Below are 18,543 nucleotides of genomic sequence, written 5' to 3' on the forward strand. Positions count from 1 at the left end.
CCGTAGGGTTAACTTTGTAATACAAAGCTTCTTTTACTTCTCTTTGGAGCCCTCAGCCCCAAAGCAAGCAGAGGGCGGCTTGCAGGAGGAGTTATGCAAATATAAAAATGTCTTGATTGATGGATGTCAGTCTGGTGGAGTGGGGGTTCTTTGGCATCCTGGATTTATAAAATATCTTGATAAGTTGTAGTAGCTCTTTTGATGGAAAAGGGCTTTAGTAAATCCTGCCTTAGAATGTACTTCTTGATGTGCTGGCTGATTTAGGTAACTAACATATGTGATGCTAAGCCTGCCTGATCGAAAGGACTGAAATACAAGGGATGAAAGGGGAGGTCCAGAAGCAGTAATGCCAGGCAGGAGAAGACTAGATTATGCTGGGCGTCTTTCAGCCAGGAGATGAGGCAGGCTCTAACTTCCTCTAAAAACCCTTTTTCAGCTATATTCAGGCTGGCTCCATTCTGCTACTCCGATACAGCGCTACGGTGGGAGGGGCCTGGCCATGTGACCTCCCCGACTGATGTCAGAGGGAGATCTCAGCCCCCCCGCTGTAGCCCTGGATCACAGTAGCAGAGCAGCCTGGAGTCATGTGACCGGCCTAAATACAGATATAAAAATAAAAAATAGGTATTTAGAGACTTTGCTTAAAAAAAAAAAAAAAACACACTTACATAGTGCATTATGCCTAAATAAAACAGAAGGGTTGTCAGTGAGTCTTTTTGAAAGTTAGCAGCCACTTTAATCCTTAGACATGTGCAGTTCGTTTTGTTCCGAAAAATATTTTTCTTGGAAATTCAGATGTATTTGAATTTCTGAATTACAAACGTACCAAATTTCAACAAATCCAAAATAATAAAAAAATTTGGACTGAATTTCAATCGATTCGAATAGTTTTCGAATTTGAATAGTTTTCAAATTTGAATTAGAAAGTTTTCAAACTCGAATAGTTTTTAAATTCAAGTAGTTTTCAAATTCGATTTAGAATAGTTTTCGTATTCGAATAGTTTTCAAATTTCAAGTGAATAAAATAGAATAGAAAATAAAGGAATAGAATACAAAAAAAAAAAATTGAGTGTCTGAAATTTGAATTTCAAATAGAATAAAGTCAAATTCAAATATATAAGAAAATAAAAGAATAAAAAATAAGAATAGAGTAGAAAAAAAAATAGAATAAACTATAATAGAATAGAAAAGAATATAATTAGAAAAACAATAGAATAGAATAGCATAGATACATGTAACCATTTCCCAAAGTTCAAAAAGAATCAATTTGAATTTGAATAGAAAAGAATAGATTAGAATAGAATAGAAAATAACAGAATAGTATAGAAAAACAACAGAATAGAATAGAAATAATGTAACCATCTTCCGAAATTCGAATTTTGAATAAAATAAATTTGAATTTGATTATAAAAGAATAGAAAAGGATAGAATAGAACAGAAAATAAAATAATAGAATATAATAGAAAAGAATATAATAGAATAAACAAATTGAAAAAGAATATAATTAAAAAAACAATTGAATAGTATAGAAAGAATTTAACCATTTCCCAAAATTCAAATAGAATCACTTTGTTTTGAATAGAATCAGTGGTGTAGCGTGGGGGGTGCAGGGGGTGCCATGGCCCTGGGCGTGACATTTAGGGGGGTGCCAGTATGTGTCACTACTGGCTGCCCCCTCCTAATTTCAAGTTCCTGTGTCCCCTGCACTGCGGCCACCATGTTAAGTGTCCAGTGCCTTGTGATTGGGGGTATGGGGGTCATGTGAGGTGTAGGGCTGGCCTGTACGTGATTGCTCCTGAAGTCCCGCCTCCGCACATGACCCCCATATGCCCAATCACAGTGTGCTGGACACTGAACATGGCAGCAGCCAGAACGTGGGGGAATGAGAAGCATAAATGTGAGCCGCCGCTGTCTTCTCCTCCTCCTCCGGACTGATGCAGGCCAGGACAAGAAGATGAGTGAGACTCCCTCATGAGAGTCTTGTTACTGGCCCCGAGGGGGAGAGAGAGAGACTGTAGGCAGGACAGTATAGCGTAGGCTGTGTAGTATAGTGGTCAGTATAGTGTAGTGTAGTATGGTGGTCAGTGTAGTGGACAGTATAGTGGTCAGTGTAGTGGACAGTATAGTATAGTGGACAGCGTAGTATGGTGGTCAGTATAGTGTAGTGGCCAGTATAGTGTAGTATGGTGGTCAGTATAGTGTAGTATAGTGGACAGTGTAGTATAGTGGTCAGTGTAGTATAGTGGTCAGTGTAGTGTAGTATGGTGGTCATTATAGTGTAGTATAGTGGACAGTGTAGTGGTCAGTGTAGTGGTCAGTTTAGTGGTTAGTGTAGTGGACAGTATAGTGTAGTGGTTAGTGTAGTGGACAGTATAGTGTAGTGGTCAGTGTAGTGGTTAGTGTAGTGGTTAGTGTAGTGGTTAGTGTAGTGGATAGTATAGTGTAGTGGTTAGTGTAGTGGACAGTATAGTGTAGTGGTCAGTATAGTGGACAGTATAGTGTAGTGGACAATATAGTGGTCAGTGTAGTGTAGTGGTCCATATTGTGTAGAGGACAGTGTAGTGTAGTGGTCAGTGTAGTGTAGTGGACAATGTAGTGTAGTGGACAGTGTAGTGTAGTGGTCAGTATAGTGTAGAGGACAGTGTAGTGTAGTGGTCAGTATAGTGTAGTATAGTGGACAGTGTAGTATAGTGGTCAGTGTAGTATAGTGGTCAGTGTAGTGTAGTATGGTGGTCATTATAGTGTAGTATAGTGGACAGTGTAGTGGTCAGTGTAGTGGTCAGTTTAGTGGTTAGTGTAGTGGACAGTATAGTGTAGTGGTTAGTGTAGTGGACAGTATAGTGTAGTGGTTAGTGTAGTGGACAGTATAGTGTAGTGGTCAGTATAGTGTAGTGGTCAGTGTAGTGGACAGTATAGTGTAGTGGTCAGTGTAGTGGTTAGTGTAGTGAACAGTATAGTGTAGTGGTTAGTGTAGTGGACAGTATAGTGTAGTGGACAGTGTAGTGTAGTGGACAATATAGTGGTCAGTGTAGTGTAGTGGACAGTGTAGTGTAGTGGTCCGTATTGTGTAGAGGACAGTGTAGTGTAGTGGACAGTGTAGTGTAGTGGTCCGTATTGTGTAGAGGACAGTGTAGTGTAGTGGACAATGTAGTGTAGTGGACAGTGTAGTGTAGTGGTCAGTGTAGTGGTCAGTGTAGTGTAGTGGACAGTATAATGGTCAGTGTAGTTCTCAGTTAGTGGACAGTATAGTGTAGTGGACAGTATAGTGGTCAGTGTAGTAGTTAGTGTAGTGGACAATATAGTGGTCAGTGTAGTAGTTAGTATAGTGGACAGTATAGTGTAGTTGTCAGTGTAGTGGACAGTATAGTGGTCAGTGCAGTGGACAGTATAGTGGTCAGTGTAGTGGACAGTGTAGTGTAGTGGACAGTATAGTGGTCAGTGTAGTGGTCTGTGTAGTGGACAGTATAGTGTAGTGGTCAGTGTAGTGGACAGTATAGTGTAGTGGACAGTATAGTGGTCAGTGTAGTAGTTAGTGTAGTGGACAGTATAGTGGTCAGAGTAGTAGTTAGTGCAGTGGACAGTATAGTGTAGTTGTCAGTGTAGTGGACAGTATAATGGTCAGTGTAGTGGACAGTATAGTGGACAGTATAGTGGTCAGTGTAGTGGACAGTATAGTGGTCAGTGTAGTAGTTAGTGTAGTGGACAGTATACTGGTCAGTGTAGTAGTTAATGTAGTGGACAGTATAGTGTAGTTGTCAGTGTAGTGGACAGTATAGTAGTCAGTGTAGTGAACAGTATAGTGGATAGCATAGTGTAGTGGACAGTATAGTGGTCAGTGTAGTGGTCAGTGTAGTGGACAGTATAGTGGTCAGTGTAGTGGACAGTATAGTGGTCAGTGTAGTAGACAGTATAGTGTAGTGGACACTGTAGTGGACACTGTAGTATGGTGGTCAGTATAGTGTAGTGGCCGGTATAGTGTAGTATAGTGGTCAGTATAGTGTAGTATAGTGGACAGTGTAGTATAGTGGTCAGTATAGTGTAGTATAGTGGTCAGTGTAGTATAGTGGTCAGTGTAGTGTAGTATGATGGTCAGTATAGTGTAGTATAGTGGACAGTGTAGTGTAGTGGTCAGTGTAGTGGTCAGTTTAGTAGTTAGTGTAGTGAACAGTATAGTGTAGTGGTTAGTGTAGTGCACAGTATAGTGTAGTGGTTAGCATAGTGGACAGTATAGTGTAGTGGTCAGTATAGTGTAGTGGTCAGTGTAGTGGTTAGTGTAGTGGACAGTATAGTGTAGTGGTTAGTGTAGTGGACAGTATAGTGTAGTGGTTAGTGTAGTGGACAGTATAGTGTAGTGGTTAGTGTAGTAGACAGTATAGTGTAGTGGTCAGTATAGTGTAGTGGTCAGTGTAGTGGACAGTATAGTGTAGTGAACAGTATAGTGGTCAGTGTAGTGGACAGTATAGTGTAGTGGACAGTATGGTGGTCAGTGTAGTGTAGTGGACAGTGTAGTGTAGTGGTCAGTATAGTGTAGAGGACAGTGTAGTGTAGTGGTCAGTGTAGTGTAGTGGTCAGTGTAGTGTAGTGGACAGTGCAGTGTAGTGGACAGTGTAGTGTAGTGATCAGTATAGTGTAGTGGACACTGTAGTGTAGTGGACAGTGTAGTGGTCAGTGTAGTGTAGTGGACAGTATAGTGGTCAGTGTAGTTCTCAGTGTAGTGGGCAGTATAGTGTAGTGGTCAGTGTAGTGGACAGTATAGTGTAGTGGACAGTATAGTGGTCAGTGTAGTAATTAGTGTAGTGGACAATATAGTGGTCAGTGTAGTAGTTAGTGTAGTGGACAGTATAGTGTAGTTGTCAGTGTAGGGGACAGTATAGTGGTCAGTGTAGTGGACAGTATAGTGGTCAGTGTAGTGGACAGTGTAGTGTAGTGGACAGTATAGTGGTCAGTGTAGTTCCCAGTGTAGTGGACAGTATAGTGTAGTGGTCAGTGTAGTGGACAGTTTAGTGTAGTGGACAGTATAGTGGTCAGTGTAGTAGTTAGTGTACACCAGCCTAGTGCATTATCCTTGACAGATTTATTAATTAAAAACAAGATAAAAACTACTCACAAAGGTCGAAGAAAAAATCGCATAGTATATGGCACAGAGGCAATTGTTCCAGTGGTAGCAGTTTTCCAGGTCCCAGGAAGGAGGCATACGGACTACTGCTGGCTAACGCGTTTCGAAGGTTACCCTTCTTCATCAGAGCCTCTGATGAAGAAGGGTAACCTTCGAAACGCGTTAGCCAGCAGTAGTCCGTATGCCTCCTTCCTGGGACCTGGAAAACTGCTACCACTGGAATAATTGCCTCTGTGCCATATACTATGCGATTTTTTCTTCGACCTTTGTGAGTAGTTTTTATCTTGTTTTTAATTAATAAATCTGTCAAGGATAATGCACTAGGCTGGTGCGCTCTTTTTCTTCTTTTCATTTAACACTAGGACAATCCCATCCTTGAGAGCAGCAAGGCCGAAATCCATAGTCCTTCTTGAACCCTTGGGACTTTTTAGCCAATACACCTGTGCACAAGAGTATTTTTTGCTTCTTCCTTTTAGTAGTTAGTGTAGTGGGCAGTAAAGTGTAGTTGTCAGTGTAGTGGACAGTATAGTGGTCAGTGTAGTGGACAGTATAGTGGACAGTATAGTGGTCAGTGTAGTGGACAGTATAGTGGACAGTATAGTGGTCAGTGTAGTGGACAGTATAGTGGTCAGTGTAGTAGTTAGTGTAGTGGACAGTATAGTGGTCAGTGTAGTAGTTAGTGTAGTGGACAGTATAGTTTAGTTGTCAGTGTAGCGGACAGTATAGTGGTCAGTATAGTGGACAGTATAGTAGTCAGTGTAGTGGACAGTATAGTGGTCAGTGTAGAGGACAGCAAAGTGTAGTGGACAGTATAGTGGTCAGTGTAGTGGACAGTATAGTGTAGTGGACAGTGTAGTGGTCAGTGTAGTGGACAGTGTAGAGTAGTGGACAGTATAGTGGTCAGTGTAGTGTGTAATGGTCAGTAAAGGAATCAGGTTGGCCAGTGTTGAAATCAAGTAGGTTAGTGTAGTGGTCATTATAGGAATCAGGTAGGTCAGTACTATTATATTGGAAGGAACTCGGGGATTGCTAAAAGTCCGCAGGTTAGGGGGGCGCAAATTACTTGCCTTGCCCCGGGTGCTGACAACCCACGCTATGCCACTGAATAGAATAGAGAAGAATAGATTAGAAATATTCCTATTCTAATATTCTCTATTCTCTATTCTATGCTGTTGTTTTTTTCCATACTATTCTGTTATTTTCTATTCTATTCTATTGTTTTTTTTAGGGAATACAAAATAAGGTAGTACTGAGTATTACCAGGGAGGCGGACTTTTTAGGCTAAGAACCAGTGGAGAAGATATAGCAGTATAAAAAATATAAATTTATTGAAAAATACAATATCTAAAAAACCAATGACAATTGTAACATATAGCATCTATGATTATTGTGCAGTGAGCCCTTGTATGTCTACGCGTTTCACCGTTAGGCTTCCTCAGGACACGGCCAAGGTTCACAGATGAGACAGAGAAGGAAATATGTCTCTCTATCTTAAATTGGAATGCAAAATTATGCAAGTCACGGTAGCATGAGAAAGTTCAATCAGCAGTAAGAAAGTATATTAGATATAGCTAAATATCTCAGCAGGGGCATGTAAACAATATTCCTAATTAAGGGAGCAGCCATTGGAGGGAGGAGGGCCAACACCGGATTCACCACTTAGATCCTGGATTTAGTATCAACAATGCTGAAGGCTCAATACAATCCCATCGCTGCATATTCAGGATACAAATAATCCAGCGTGCCCCTGGGAGACAGCAATACACTGCAAGTTGTTTTTTTTAATCATATTCCTTTCTATTCAAATTTCAGAAGATGTTATATTCATTCTATTTTATTCTATTCTTTTTTTAATCTACTCTATTTGTTTCTATTCTTTTCCATTCTATTTGTTTCTGTTCTTTTATATTCCATTCTATTCTGTCCTTTGATTAACTATTCTATTTTGGTCTGTTTTACTCTATTATATTCTATTCTTTTATATTTTCTGTTATATTATTTTCTATTCTATTTTTTTTCTATTCCATTCCTTTATTTTCTATTCTATTTTATTCTCTTCAGAGATTAGAAAACTATTCAAATTCGAAAACCATTCTAATTTGAAAACTTTTCTAATTTAAAAACAATTAGAATTCAAAAACTTTTCAAATTCGAAAACATTACAAATTTGAAAACTATTTGAAATTTTTTAAAATTTGAATATTATTCCAAATTATTCAAAAACTATTCAAATTGATTCAAATTTGAATTCCAAAAATTCAAATCGATTTGAATCATATAAACAAAATAAATTCCGAAAACAAATTAAATGGGTTAAAATGAATTTAACGAAACAAATTTATGTAAATGACGAATCGAAACAAAACTAAACACATTTTTTCGTTCTGCACATGTCTATTAATTATTTTTTTTGCAAGTAGAGAGGTCTTTTTGTTCATTTTTTTAATCCAGTGAAAGAGTAACTTTTATCAATGCCTATCTTATCCTGTGATTGGACAGTGAAGGAGCAGCAGCAGTCTGTCTATTAGCATGTTTCTTGTTTACATTTGTGCTTGCAGCAAGCCTGATTGGCTCATAGTATTGACCCTCCCTCTTTCAATCTAAGATGCAATGTACAAGTGATTAAAAAGTCTAATATCAAGGTACCTTTTACATCTTTTTTTTTTTTTTTAATGACAAAATAAATACAATGCCTGCAGTTCAACTATAATTGCAAAAAAAAGCTCAATAAATTTGGCACATATTTGTATCAAGTATTTCAAAGGCAATCTTTTTTTTTTAAACCAGTGTTCATCAACCTGTTCCATTAAACTTTTACTTTATTGTTTTAAACTTAGGTTAGGTTGATAAATAGACTCTTCTTTATTGTAAAGATGTGGCTGATGCCATTACAGTGTCATGAAAGATACACAGTGCAAGAAAACAGATCTAACAGATGATTTATTGGTACACACTAGGCAGCGTCAATATATCATGTTATTATGAAACATGATGAACGGTTTTACCTGTGCTTCATACGCTCTAAGGCATAAGCAAGATACTTAATTTAATTGATGTCTAGGGAAAAAAATTGTATTTGTCAAAATTTAAATGGAATTCTGACAAACATTTAGACTCCTTAATGGCTTTTCATGCAGGTTTGAACCACTACGGCATAGAAATAGACTTCCGATAATAAATGTTGTATATTTGGTATAACGCTGTTGTGTTTTTAATGAAAATAAAGGAAAGAGCTCAGAATGTTCAATGAGCAGAAAAATCTCCAAGCTTAGTTAATGTGTTTCACTCTGCCTTGGAACTGCAATAGGATGCTAAGTAAGCTATTTTAGGTACATTTACCTTTTAAGTTTAAAGGGAAAGTGTAAAACATTTTGAGTGAACACATATTCTGCCTTATAATCATAATGCTTAATTATTGTCTTTACAAAGTATACAACAGAACCTGCCTTATATCTGGGCCATTAAACTGATCATTTGATGGAATGAAACATAATTCAATGGAAACGTTTAGTGAAATCTCCCAAAAAATTGGCAGATACAGAAATAACGCCTATTAAATGAATATGAAACTCTAAACTTCTCCTGTAAAAGTTGAGCTTTGGCATTATCTTCACATTCAACCCTTTTGGTCAGCAAGGTTGCACATCATGTTAAAGGTCAAAATCAACTTTTGCAGGAAACAATATCATGACTGAGGTATGTACAGATATTACGGCTGCTTTTCCTTTTCTCAACCTTATCCTTTTAAACCCCACCCCAACCAAACAATCAGACGACACCAATTCTCATTTTGGGTTTCAAAGGCCATCGCAGCCACTTTATTAAATATAAAATACAACTTTATTACCAAAATATAACTTTATTCTTAATTTTACATATCTGAACAGTAATACCCAACCCTCTTACAGTAATTCAACTATTAAAGTCTAGGATCTTAGAAGGTAAAATTGTATCATACCGACTGGCTGGATAAACCATCAAAATAGACTTCAAGGCCTTCAGCCGCAACTACACCAGCTCGAGGACTATTACTATTAAGATACCCACGATACAGCCAAATGACTCATTAAACCATTACTGGCTTAAATTTACCAGGGTAGGTACACCCATACCTGAAATGGGCCCCCCACCCCTCCTTCTCCAAATTTTACTGTGACTGCCTTCCAAGACTCTGAGACTCATGCAAACTGCTACAACATTCGTGATAACATAAACAATCCCCCCACACATAATACCTTACACAACAACCTTGTTTAATCACCCCCCTGTCCACAACAAGGACCTTGGCTCTAACCCCGAAAGGGAAGGAAACGAAACAACTGATTAAAGGGAGGGAGGGCGAGAGAAGCTCATTCCACGCTGTCCAGACTCCAACTGCCCTTGACTAGTACCACTCCCTATACTCCTCCATAGGCTACACCCTGCCCCACCTCTGCTACCTCCTATCAACTTTTGAAACACCACTAACCCTTTAACTCGTTCTTTCCACCATCCTATACTGCCAACTCTGTCATGTCTGGTCTTCCCCTTATGTTGTTCCTCCAGCTCCAGGCCATATTCTTTTTCATATGATTTCAGCTGCCTATATTTATGGGTTTGCTGTTTTTAAAACTGAATGTAATTGATTGCAAATTCCAAAATGTATTTTTCATGATATGTTCAGTTTGAAGGCTATTTCTAGAGGCTATGACAAGTTTACATTAGGTAAAATCATTTAATATGATTCTACTGTAATAGACATTACAATATAATGTTTTACTGTACAAACTCCCAAGATCCAGATTATATAGAAACCAAACAATCTAATAATATGTTTTACACAGTGAAACTTATGCACGCAAAAGTAAAACATAGAGTTTAAAAATAGGTGCATTTCTGATAGGAAATCAACTCCTTGAGGCTGCAAACCAATAAGACAGTACAAAGTTCAGTAACCCATGATATGCATTCATGCTATAGATGATATGGGTGCAGTTAACTAAGATTTGATTGGTTAATATGTGTTAGTGCTCTTGTCATTGAGACTTGCACAGCTTCATTTAAAATGTCAGCTAGAGAGGAAAGAAAGCATAAGCTTTTAGTTTATGTTTATTTTTTATGATAACATATATAAACTAATGTTAACATTCAGGGGGTATGCTCCCACTCTGAGTAAAAGCATAGCTGTTTTCTGAGCACAAGAACGTTGGTGTTTTTTTTAACCATGTAGTTGCAAGTAAAAAAATATGCAACATTCAAATGTAATATGTGCCTTATTTAAAACAAATACACATTTTTTAAAATTATTTTTAAGATTTGGACATAATAAAATAATAATATATGCATATGAAAAAACAATATATGTTTCATAAAGCTGGCAATACATGGATCAAATTTCGACTGGTTCAGCAGGGACAGGCCACATTTCAATCTATTGATGAGCAGAGTGGTTGTACAGTAGTTAATCTACCAACTGGCTTCTGCACAACCACCTTGTCGGATTTTTGCAACTCGACTATAGCTTCTAGTGCTGATTAGCGTATTCTGATGGTGGGGAAATCTCCCTGTTTTCAGAGTACAATAGCTAAGTGAGGAGGTTTCCCCCATCCACCTCAAATGTGTGGATGGGGGAATCAAGTTTCACCCGCTGACTAAAAGAAAAGAACCGATTCATGTATGGGCTTCTTAAGTAGCATCATTTTTAGTGTTTTTACAAATAACACAATGGTTTTAATTATGCAGTCATTGCAGTAGTTGAAATAATTTGTTTCGCTGTTTGTTGCATCCAAAGATCATTTGTTTCTATAATGACAGTAATTGTAATAAAACTTAAAGTTTATGATTAGCAAACATTTTTTATTTTTTTATCGCAAGTTATTTGTGTTACTGTCATAGAACTAAACAACAGCATCCTGTTCTAAAATGACATTTATTTTGGTTTCCTCTATTGCCTAATTTAGCTTACACAGTTATCTTGAAAATATAGGTTAATTACAGAGCAAACAACAGTTTAGAACTGGAAGAGCCATACCGTATGTGATGCATGATTACTTTTCAATTAAATGCACCATTTACTCTGCACACTTGGTGCCCTTATTTCAATTTTGTATAAAGATTAAGTAATAGCCACTGAATAAACAGAAAAAAAGAGATGTCACGAGGTAATGAGATTTCCATGATGTTGAAAATGTATAGCTAACTTTTTCACACAAACGGTGATGTCTTCAGTGTCTTATAAATTGCCTAACTTTTGCATTATGTCATGGATTTAACAAGCTGCATTTACTAAGCAAGCTTGTCCTCATTCCTACTTTAAGAATAAATGATGGTTCAAAGTTAAAGGGAAATTTGCAATGAGGAAAATAAAAAAAATGAAAGGATACCATTGTTGATGTTGAATTCTTTATGAAAATGCTAGTTGCCCAGTTGTCTTTGATTTTAATACTCTCTGGCTGTTTATTTACTAAAAATGTGAAGACTGTTTACTTTGCAATGTGAATATTCACTGTAAGCTTTATATTTACTGTATAGCTTGATTAACAATACAAAGTTGTGTTTGCTTTCAATACCCAGCTGTGTGCAAGGGAATAAAAAAAAAAAAGATTTTTGTTTGCAAAAGATTGGTTGACTTGAACACAAACTTACCTTATTTACCAAGATAAGTAAACCTTCACTTTGCTAAATTAGCAGCAGCAGGTTTCCTAGCATTTATTGTTTTCTCTACTATGTGTCAAACAGTAAGAAAATATGTGTAAATCTCCCAAACGAGGACACAAACAATGGCAGCAAATTCAGCAAAATTTGTCTGAAGTTGGGATTTAGGACAAAAAATAATAATGCATTCAAAGGTTGAAGTGAATATATAGTATTAAATACATGATGTTCCAAATGTACTAATGCTGTGTTAGATAATAGAAACTACCTAACAATGCCAAGTTTGAGAAACTTCTTTGTCATAAGTAGGGATGAACTTCATGTTCGAGTCGAACCCATGTTCGACTCGAACATCGTCTGTTCGCCCATTCACCGAATTGCGAACGATATGGGCCGTTCGCGCCAAATTCGTGTGGCGCGTCACGGCCCATAATTCACTGCGGCATCGCAGTGCATTGCTGGCTGATGATTGGCCAAGCATGCACTATGACCCGCATGCTTGGCCAATCACAGCGCCGTCTGAACAGAGAGCCGTAATTGGCCAAAGCCAAGGAGGCTTTGTCCAATTATGGCTCAGGGGATTTAGCACATGCCCCACACTATATAAGGCCGCCTGCATGGCGGCCCTGTGTAGTGTGTGTTCCGGCCTTCATAGATAGAGAGAGAGAGACAGACAGTGTCATTTGATTTGAGTTAGATAGATTAGGCAGAACAGTCAGTCAGTTAGCTGCACTTACAGTGTATTGTGTATATATATATATGCATCCCAGGTGTTGCATATATATATATACACTGTATTCAGTTTAGCTAGATCCGTTCCTGTTATCTTCTTACTGACAGGCAGGCTTGTCTTGTTACAGTATTTACAGCTACCTGAAGAAAATTGCTGGTGTTCTTTTGATCCTATTAGTACCACAGTCAGGCAGCTAGACTATTTACAGTTAGTGCAGTGCGTCCTGCTCACAGTGTTCAGCTAAAACTACAAATTAGTGTGGTGCGTCTTGCTCACAGTGTTCAGCTAAAACTACAAGTTAGTGGGGTGCGTCCTGCTCACAGTGTTCAGCTAAACCTACAAGTTAGTGGGGTGCGTCCTGCTCACAGTGTTCAGCTAAAACTACAAGTTAGTGGGGTGCGTCCTGCTCACGGTGTTCAGCTAAACCTACAAGTTAGTGTGGTGCGTCCACCTCACAGTGTTCAGCTAAACCTACAAGTTAGTGTGGTGCGTCCTGCTCACAGTGTTCAGCTAAAACTACAAGTTAGTGCGGTGCGTCCAACTCACAGTGTTCAGCTAAACCTAGAAGTTAGTGCGGTGCGTCCTGCTCACAGTGTTCAGCTAAAACTACAAGTTAGTGCAGTGCACCCTCCTCACAGTGTTCAGCTAAACCTACAAGTTAGCGTAGTGAGACCTCTGCACAGTGTTCATCTAAAGCTACAAGTTAGTGCAGTGCGTCCTGCTCACAGTGTTCAGCTAGATCCGTTCCTGTTATCTTCTTACTGACAGGCAGGCTTGTCTTGTTATAGTATTTACAGCTACCTGAAGAAAATTGCTGGTGTTCTTTTGATCCTATTAGTACCACAGTCAGGCAGCTAGACTATTTACAGTTAGTGCAGTGCGTCCTGCTCACAGTGTTCAGCTAAAACTACAAGTTAGTGTGGTGCGTCCACCTCACAGTGTTCAGCTAAACCTACAAGTTAGTGCGGTGCGTCCTGCTCACAGTGTTCAGCTAGATCCGTTCCTGTTATCTTCTTACTGAAAGGCAGGCTTGTCTTGTTACAGTATTTACAGCTACCTGAAGAAAATTGCTGGTGTTCTTTTGATCCTATTAGTACCACAGTCAGGCAGCTAGACTATTTACAGTTAGTGCAGTGCGTCCTGCTCACAGTGTTCAGCTAAAACTACAAGTTAGTGGGGTACGTCCACCTCACAGTGTTCAGCTAAACCTAGAAGTTAGTGCAGTGCGTCCTGCTCACAGTGTTCAGCTAAACCTACAAGTTAGTGTAGTGAGACCTCTGCACAGCGTTCATCTAAAGCTACAAGTTAGTGCAGTGCGTCCTGCTCACAGTGTTCAGCTAGATCCGTTCCTGTTATCTTCTTACTGACAGGCAGGCTTGTCTTGTTACAGTATTTACAGCTACCTGAAGAAAATTGCTGGTGTTCTTTTGATCCTATTAGTACCACAGTCAGGCATCTAGACTATTTACAGTTAGTGCAGTGCGTCCTGCTCACAGTGTTCAGCTAAAACTACAAGTTAGTGGGGTGCGTCCTGCTCACAGTGTTCAGCTAAACCTACAAGTTAGTGGGGTGCGTCCTGCTCACAGTGTTCAGCTAAAACTACAAGTTAGTGGGGTGCGTCCACCTCACAGTGTTCAGCTAAACCTACAAGTTAGTGCGGTGCGTCCTGCTCACAGTGTTCAGCTAAAAATACAAGTTAGTGCGGTGCGTCCACCTCACAGTGTTCAGCTAAAACTACAAGTTAGTGCGGTGTGTCCACCTCACAGTGTTCAGCTAAACCTAGAAGTTAGTGCGGTGCGTCCTGCTCACAGTGTTCAGCTAAAACTACAAGTTAGTGCTGTGTGTCCTCCTCACAGTGTTCTGCTAAACCTACAAATTAGCGTAGTGAGACCTCTGCACAGTGTTCATCTAAAGCAGTGGTTCTCAACTCCAGTCCTCAGGACCCACCAACAGGCCTGGTTTCATGTATTACCTTGGGGAGATGCAGACTGGAATACTGCAATCACTAAGCAGCAAATGATATCACCTGTGATGTATTTCAGTTATCTTGCAAACCTGGCCTGTTAGTGGGCCCTGAGGACTGGAGTTGAGAACCACTGATCTAAAGCTACAAGTTAGTGCAGTGCGTCCTGCTCACAGTGTTCAGCTAGATCCGTTCCTGTTATCTTCTTACTGACAGGCAGGCTTGTCTTGTTACAGTATTTACAGCTACCTGAAGAAAATTGCTGGTGTTCTTTTGATCCTATTAGTACCACAGTCAGGCAGCTAGACTATTTACAGTTAGTGCAGTGCGTCCTGCTCACAGTGTTCAGCTAAAACTACAAGTTAGTGTGGTGCGTCCACCTCACAGTGTTCAGCTAAACCTACAAGTTAGTGCGGTGCGTCCTGCTCACAGTGTTCAGCTAGATCCGTTCCTGTTATCTTCTTACTGAAAGGCAGGCTTGTCTTGTTACAGTATTTACAGCTACCTGAAGAAAATTGCTGGTGTTCTTTTGATCCTATTAGTACCACAGTCAGGCAGCTAGACTATTTACAGTTAGTGCAGTGCGTCCTGCTCACAGTGTTCAGCTAAAACTACAAGTTAGTGGGGTACGTCCACCTCACAGTGTTCAGCTAAACCTAGAAGTTAGTGCAGTGCGTCCTGCTCACAGTGTTCAGCTAAACCTACAAGTTAGTGTAGTGAGACCTCTGCACAGCGTTCATCTAAAGCTACAAGTTAGTGCAGTGCGTCCTGCTCACAGTGTTCAGCTAGATCCGTTCCTGTTATCTTCTTACTGACAGGCAGGCTTGTCTTGTTACAGTATTTACAGCTACCTGAAGAAAATTGCTGGTGTTCTTTTGATCCTATTAGTACCACAGTCAGGCAGCTAGACTATTTACAGTTAGTGCAGTGCGTCCTGCTCACAGTGTTCAGCTAAAACTACAAGTTAGTGGGGTACATCCACCTCACAGTGTTCAGCTAAACTTAGAAGTTAGTGCGGTGCGTCCTGCTCACAGTGTTCAGCTAAAACTACAAGTTAGTGCTGTGCGTTCTGCTCACAGTGTTCAGCTAAACCTACAAGTTAGTGTAGTGAGACCTCTGCACAGTGTTCATCTAAAGCTACAAGTTAGTGCAGTGCGTCCTGCTCACAGTGTTCAGCTAGATCCGTCCCTTCTTACTGACAGGCAGGCTTGTCTTGTTACAGTATTTACAGCTACCTGAAGAAAATTGCTGGTGTTCTTTTGATCCTATTGGTACCACAGTCAGGCAGCTAGACTATTTACAGTTAGTGCAGTGCGTCCTGCTCACAGTGTTCAGCTAAAACTACAAGTTAGTGGGGTACATCCACCTCACAGTGTTTAGCTAAACCTACAAGTTAGTGGGGAGCGTCCTGCTCACAGTGTTCAGCTAAACCTACAAGTTAGTGGGGTGCGTCCTGCTCACAGTGTTCAGCTAAAGCTACAAGTTAGTGTGGTGTGTCCACCTCACAGTGTTCAGCTAAACCTACAAGTTAGTGGGGTGCGTCCTGCTCACAGTGTTCAGCTAAAGCTACAAGTTAGTGTGGTGGGTCCACCTCACAGTGTTCAGCTAAACCTACAAGTTAGTGAGGTGCATCCTGCTCACAGTGTTCAGGTAAAACTACAAGTTAGTGCGGTGCGTCCACCTCACAGTGTTCAGCTAAACCTAGAAGTTAGTGTGGTGCATCCTGCTCACAGTGTTCAGCTAAAACTACAAGTTAGTGCTGTGCGTCCTCCTCACAGTGTTCAGCTAAACCTACAAATTAGCATAGTGAGACCTCTGCACAGTGTTCATCTAAAGCTACAAGTTAGTGCAGTGCGTCCTGCTCACAGTGTTCAGCTAGATCCGTTCCTGTTATCTTCTTACTGACAGGCAGGCTTGTCTTGTTACAGTATTTACAGCTACCTGAAGAAAATTGCTGGTGTTCTTTTGATCCTATTAGTACCACAGTCAGGCAGCTAGACTATTTACAGTTAGTGCAGTGCATCCTGCTCACAGTGTTCAGCTAAAACTACAAGTTAGTGTGGTGCGTCCATCTCACAGTGTTCAGCTAAACCTACAAGTTAGTGCGCTGCGTCCTGCTCACAGTGTTCAGCTTGATCCATTCCTGTTATCTTCTTACTGACAGGCAGGCTTGTCTTGTTACAGTATTTACAGCTACCTGAAGAAAATTGCTGGTGTTCTTTTGATCCTATTAGTACCACAGTCAGGCAGCTAGACTATTTACAGTTAGTGCAGTGCGTCCTGCTCACAGTGTTCAGCTAAAACTACAAGTTAGTACGTCCACCTCACAGTGTTCAGCTAAACCTAGAAGTTAGTGCGGTGCGTCCTGCTCACAGTGTTCAGCTAAAACTACAAGTTAGTGCTGTGCGTTCTGCTCACAGTGTTCAGCTAAACCTACAAGTTAGTGTAGTGAGACCTCTGCACAGTGTTCATCTAAAGCTACAAGTTAGTGCAGTGCGTCCTGCTCACAGTGTTCAGCTAGATCCGTTCCTTCTTACTGACAGGCAGGCTTGTCTTGTTACAGTATTTACAGTTACCTGAAGAAAATTGCTGGTGTTCTTTTGATCCTATTGGTACCACAGTCAGGCAGCTAGACTATTTACAGTTAGTGCAGTGCGTCCTGCTCACAGTGTTCAGCTAAAACTACAAGTTAGTGGGGTACGTCCACCTCACAGTGTTTAGCTAAACCTACAAGTTAGTGGGGTGCGTCCTGCTCACAGTGTTCAGCTAAACCTACAAGTTAGTGGGGTGCGTCCTGCTCACAGTGTTCAGCTAAAGCTACAAGTTAGTGTGGTGCGTCCACCTCACAGTGTTCAGCTAAACCTACAAGTTAGTGGGGTGCGTCCTGCTCACAGTGTTCAGCTAAAGCTACAAGTTAGTGTGGTGCGTCCACCTCACAGTGTTCAGCTAAACCTACAAGTTAGTGAGGTGCGTCCTGCTCACAGTGTTCAGCTAAAACTACAAGTTAGTGCGGTGCGTCCACCTCACAGTGTTCAGCTAAACCTAGAAGTTAGTGCGGTGCGTCCTGCTCACAGTGTTCAGCTAAAACTACAAGTTAGTGCTGTGCGTCCTCCTCACACTGTTCAGCTAAACCTACAAGTTAGCGTAGTGAGACCTCTGCACAGTGTTCATCTAAAGCTACAAGTTACTGCAGTGCGTCCTGCTCATAGTGTTCAGCTAGATCCGTTCCTGTTATCTTCTTACTGACAGGCAGGCTTGTCTTGTTACAGTATTTACAGCTACCTGAAGAAAATTGCTGGTGTTCTTTTGATCCTATTAGTACTACAGTCAGGCAGCTAGACTATTTACAGTTAGTGCAGTGCATCCTGCTCACAGTGTTCAGCTAAAACTACAAGTTAGTGCGGTGCGTCCACCTCACAGTGTTCAGCTAAACCTAGAACTTAGTGCGGTGCGTCCTGCTCACAGTGTTCAGCTAAAACTACAAGTTAGTGCTGTGCGTCCTGCTCACGGTGTTCAGCTAAACCTACAAGTTAGTGTAGTGAGACCTCTGCACAGTGTTCATCTAAAGCTACAAGTTAGTGCAGTGCGTCCTGCTCACAGTGTTCAGCTAGATCCGTTCCTGTTATCTTCTTACTGACAGGCAGGCTTGTCTTGTTACAGTATTTACAGCTACCTGAAGAAAATTGCTGGTGTTCTTTTGATCCTATTAGTACCATAGTCAGGCAGCTAGGCTATTTACAGTTAGTGCAGTGCGTCCTGCTCACAGTGTTCAGCTAAAACTACAAGTTAGTGGGGTGCGTCCTGCTCACAGTGTTCAGCTAAACCTACAAGTTAGAGGGGTGCGTCCACCTCACAGTGTTCAGCTAAACCTACAAGTTAGTGCGGTGCGTCCTGCTCACAGTGTACAGCTAAAACTACAAGTTAGTGCAGTGCGTCCTGCTCACAGTGTTCATCTAAAACTACAAGTTAGTGTGGTGCGTCCACCTCACAGTGTTCAGTTAAAACTACAAGTTAGTGCGGTGCGTCTACCTCACAGTGTTCAGCTAAACCTACAAGTTAGTGCGGTGCGTCCTGCTCACAGTGTACAGCTAAAACTAC

At 40.5% G+C, this 18,543-nt stretch overlaps 1 protein-coding gene across 1 annotated transcript in view; it reads left to right on the top strand.

The window, feature by feature from the left end:
• Positions 1 to 18,543, top strand: part of GRIN3A (glutamate ionotropic receptor NMDA type subunit 3A) — a 596,809-nt gene that overhangs the window by 558,335 nt on the left and 19,931 nt on the right. The window lies entirely within an intron of this gene.

Source organism: Aquarana catesbeiana, linkage group LG01 (assembly GCF_042186555.1).
Source record: "Aquarana catesbeiana isolate 2022-GZ linkage group LG01, ASM4218655v1, whole genome shotgun sequence".
In the NCBI taxonomy this organism is placed as follows: Eukaryota; Metazoa; Chordata; class Amphibia; order Anura; family Ranidae; genus Aquarana; species Aquarana catesbeiana.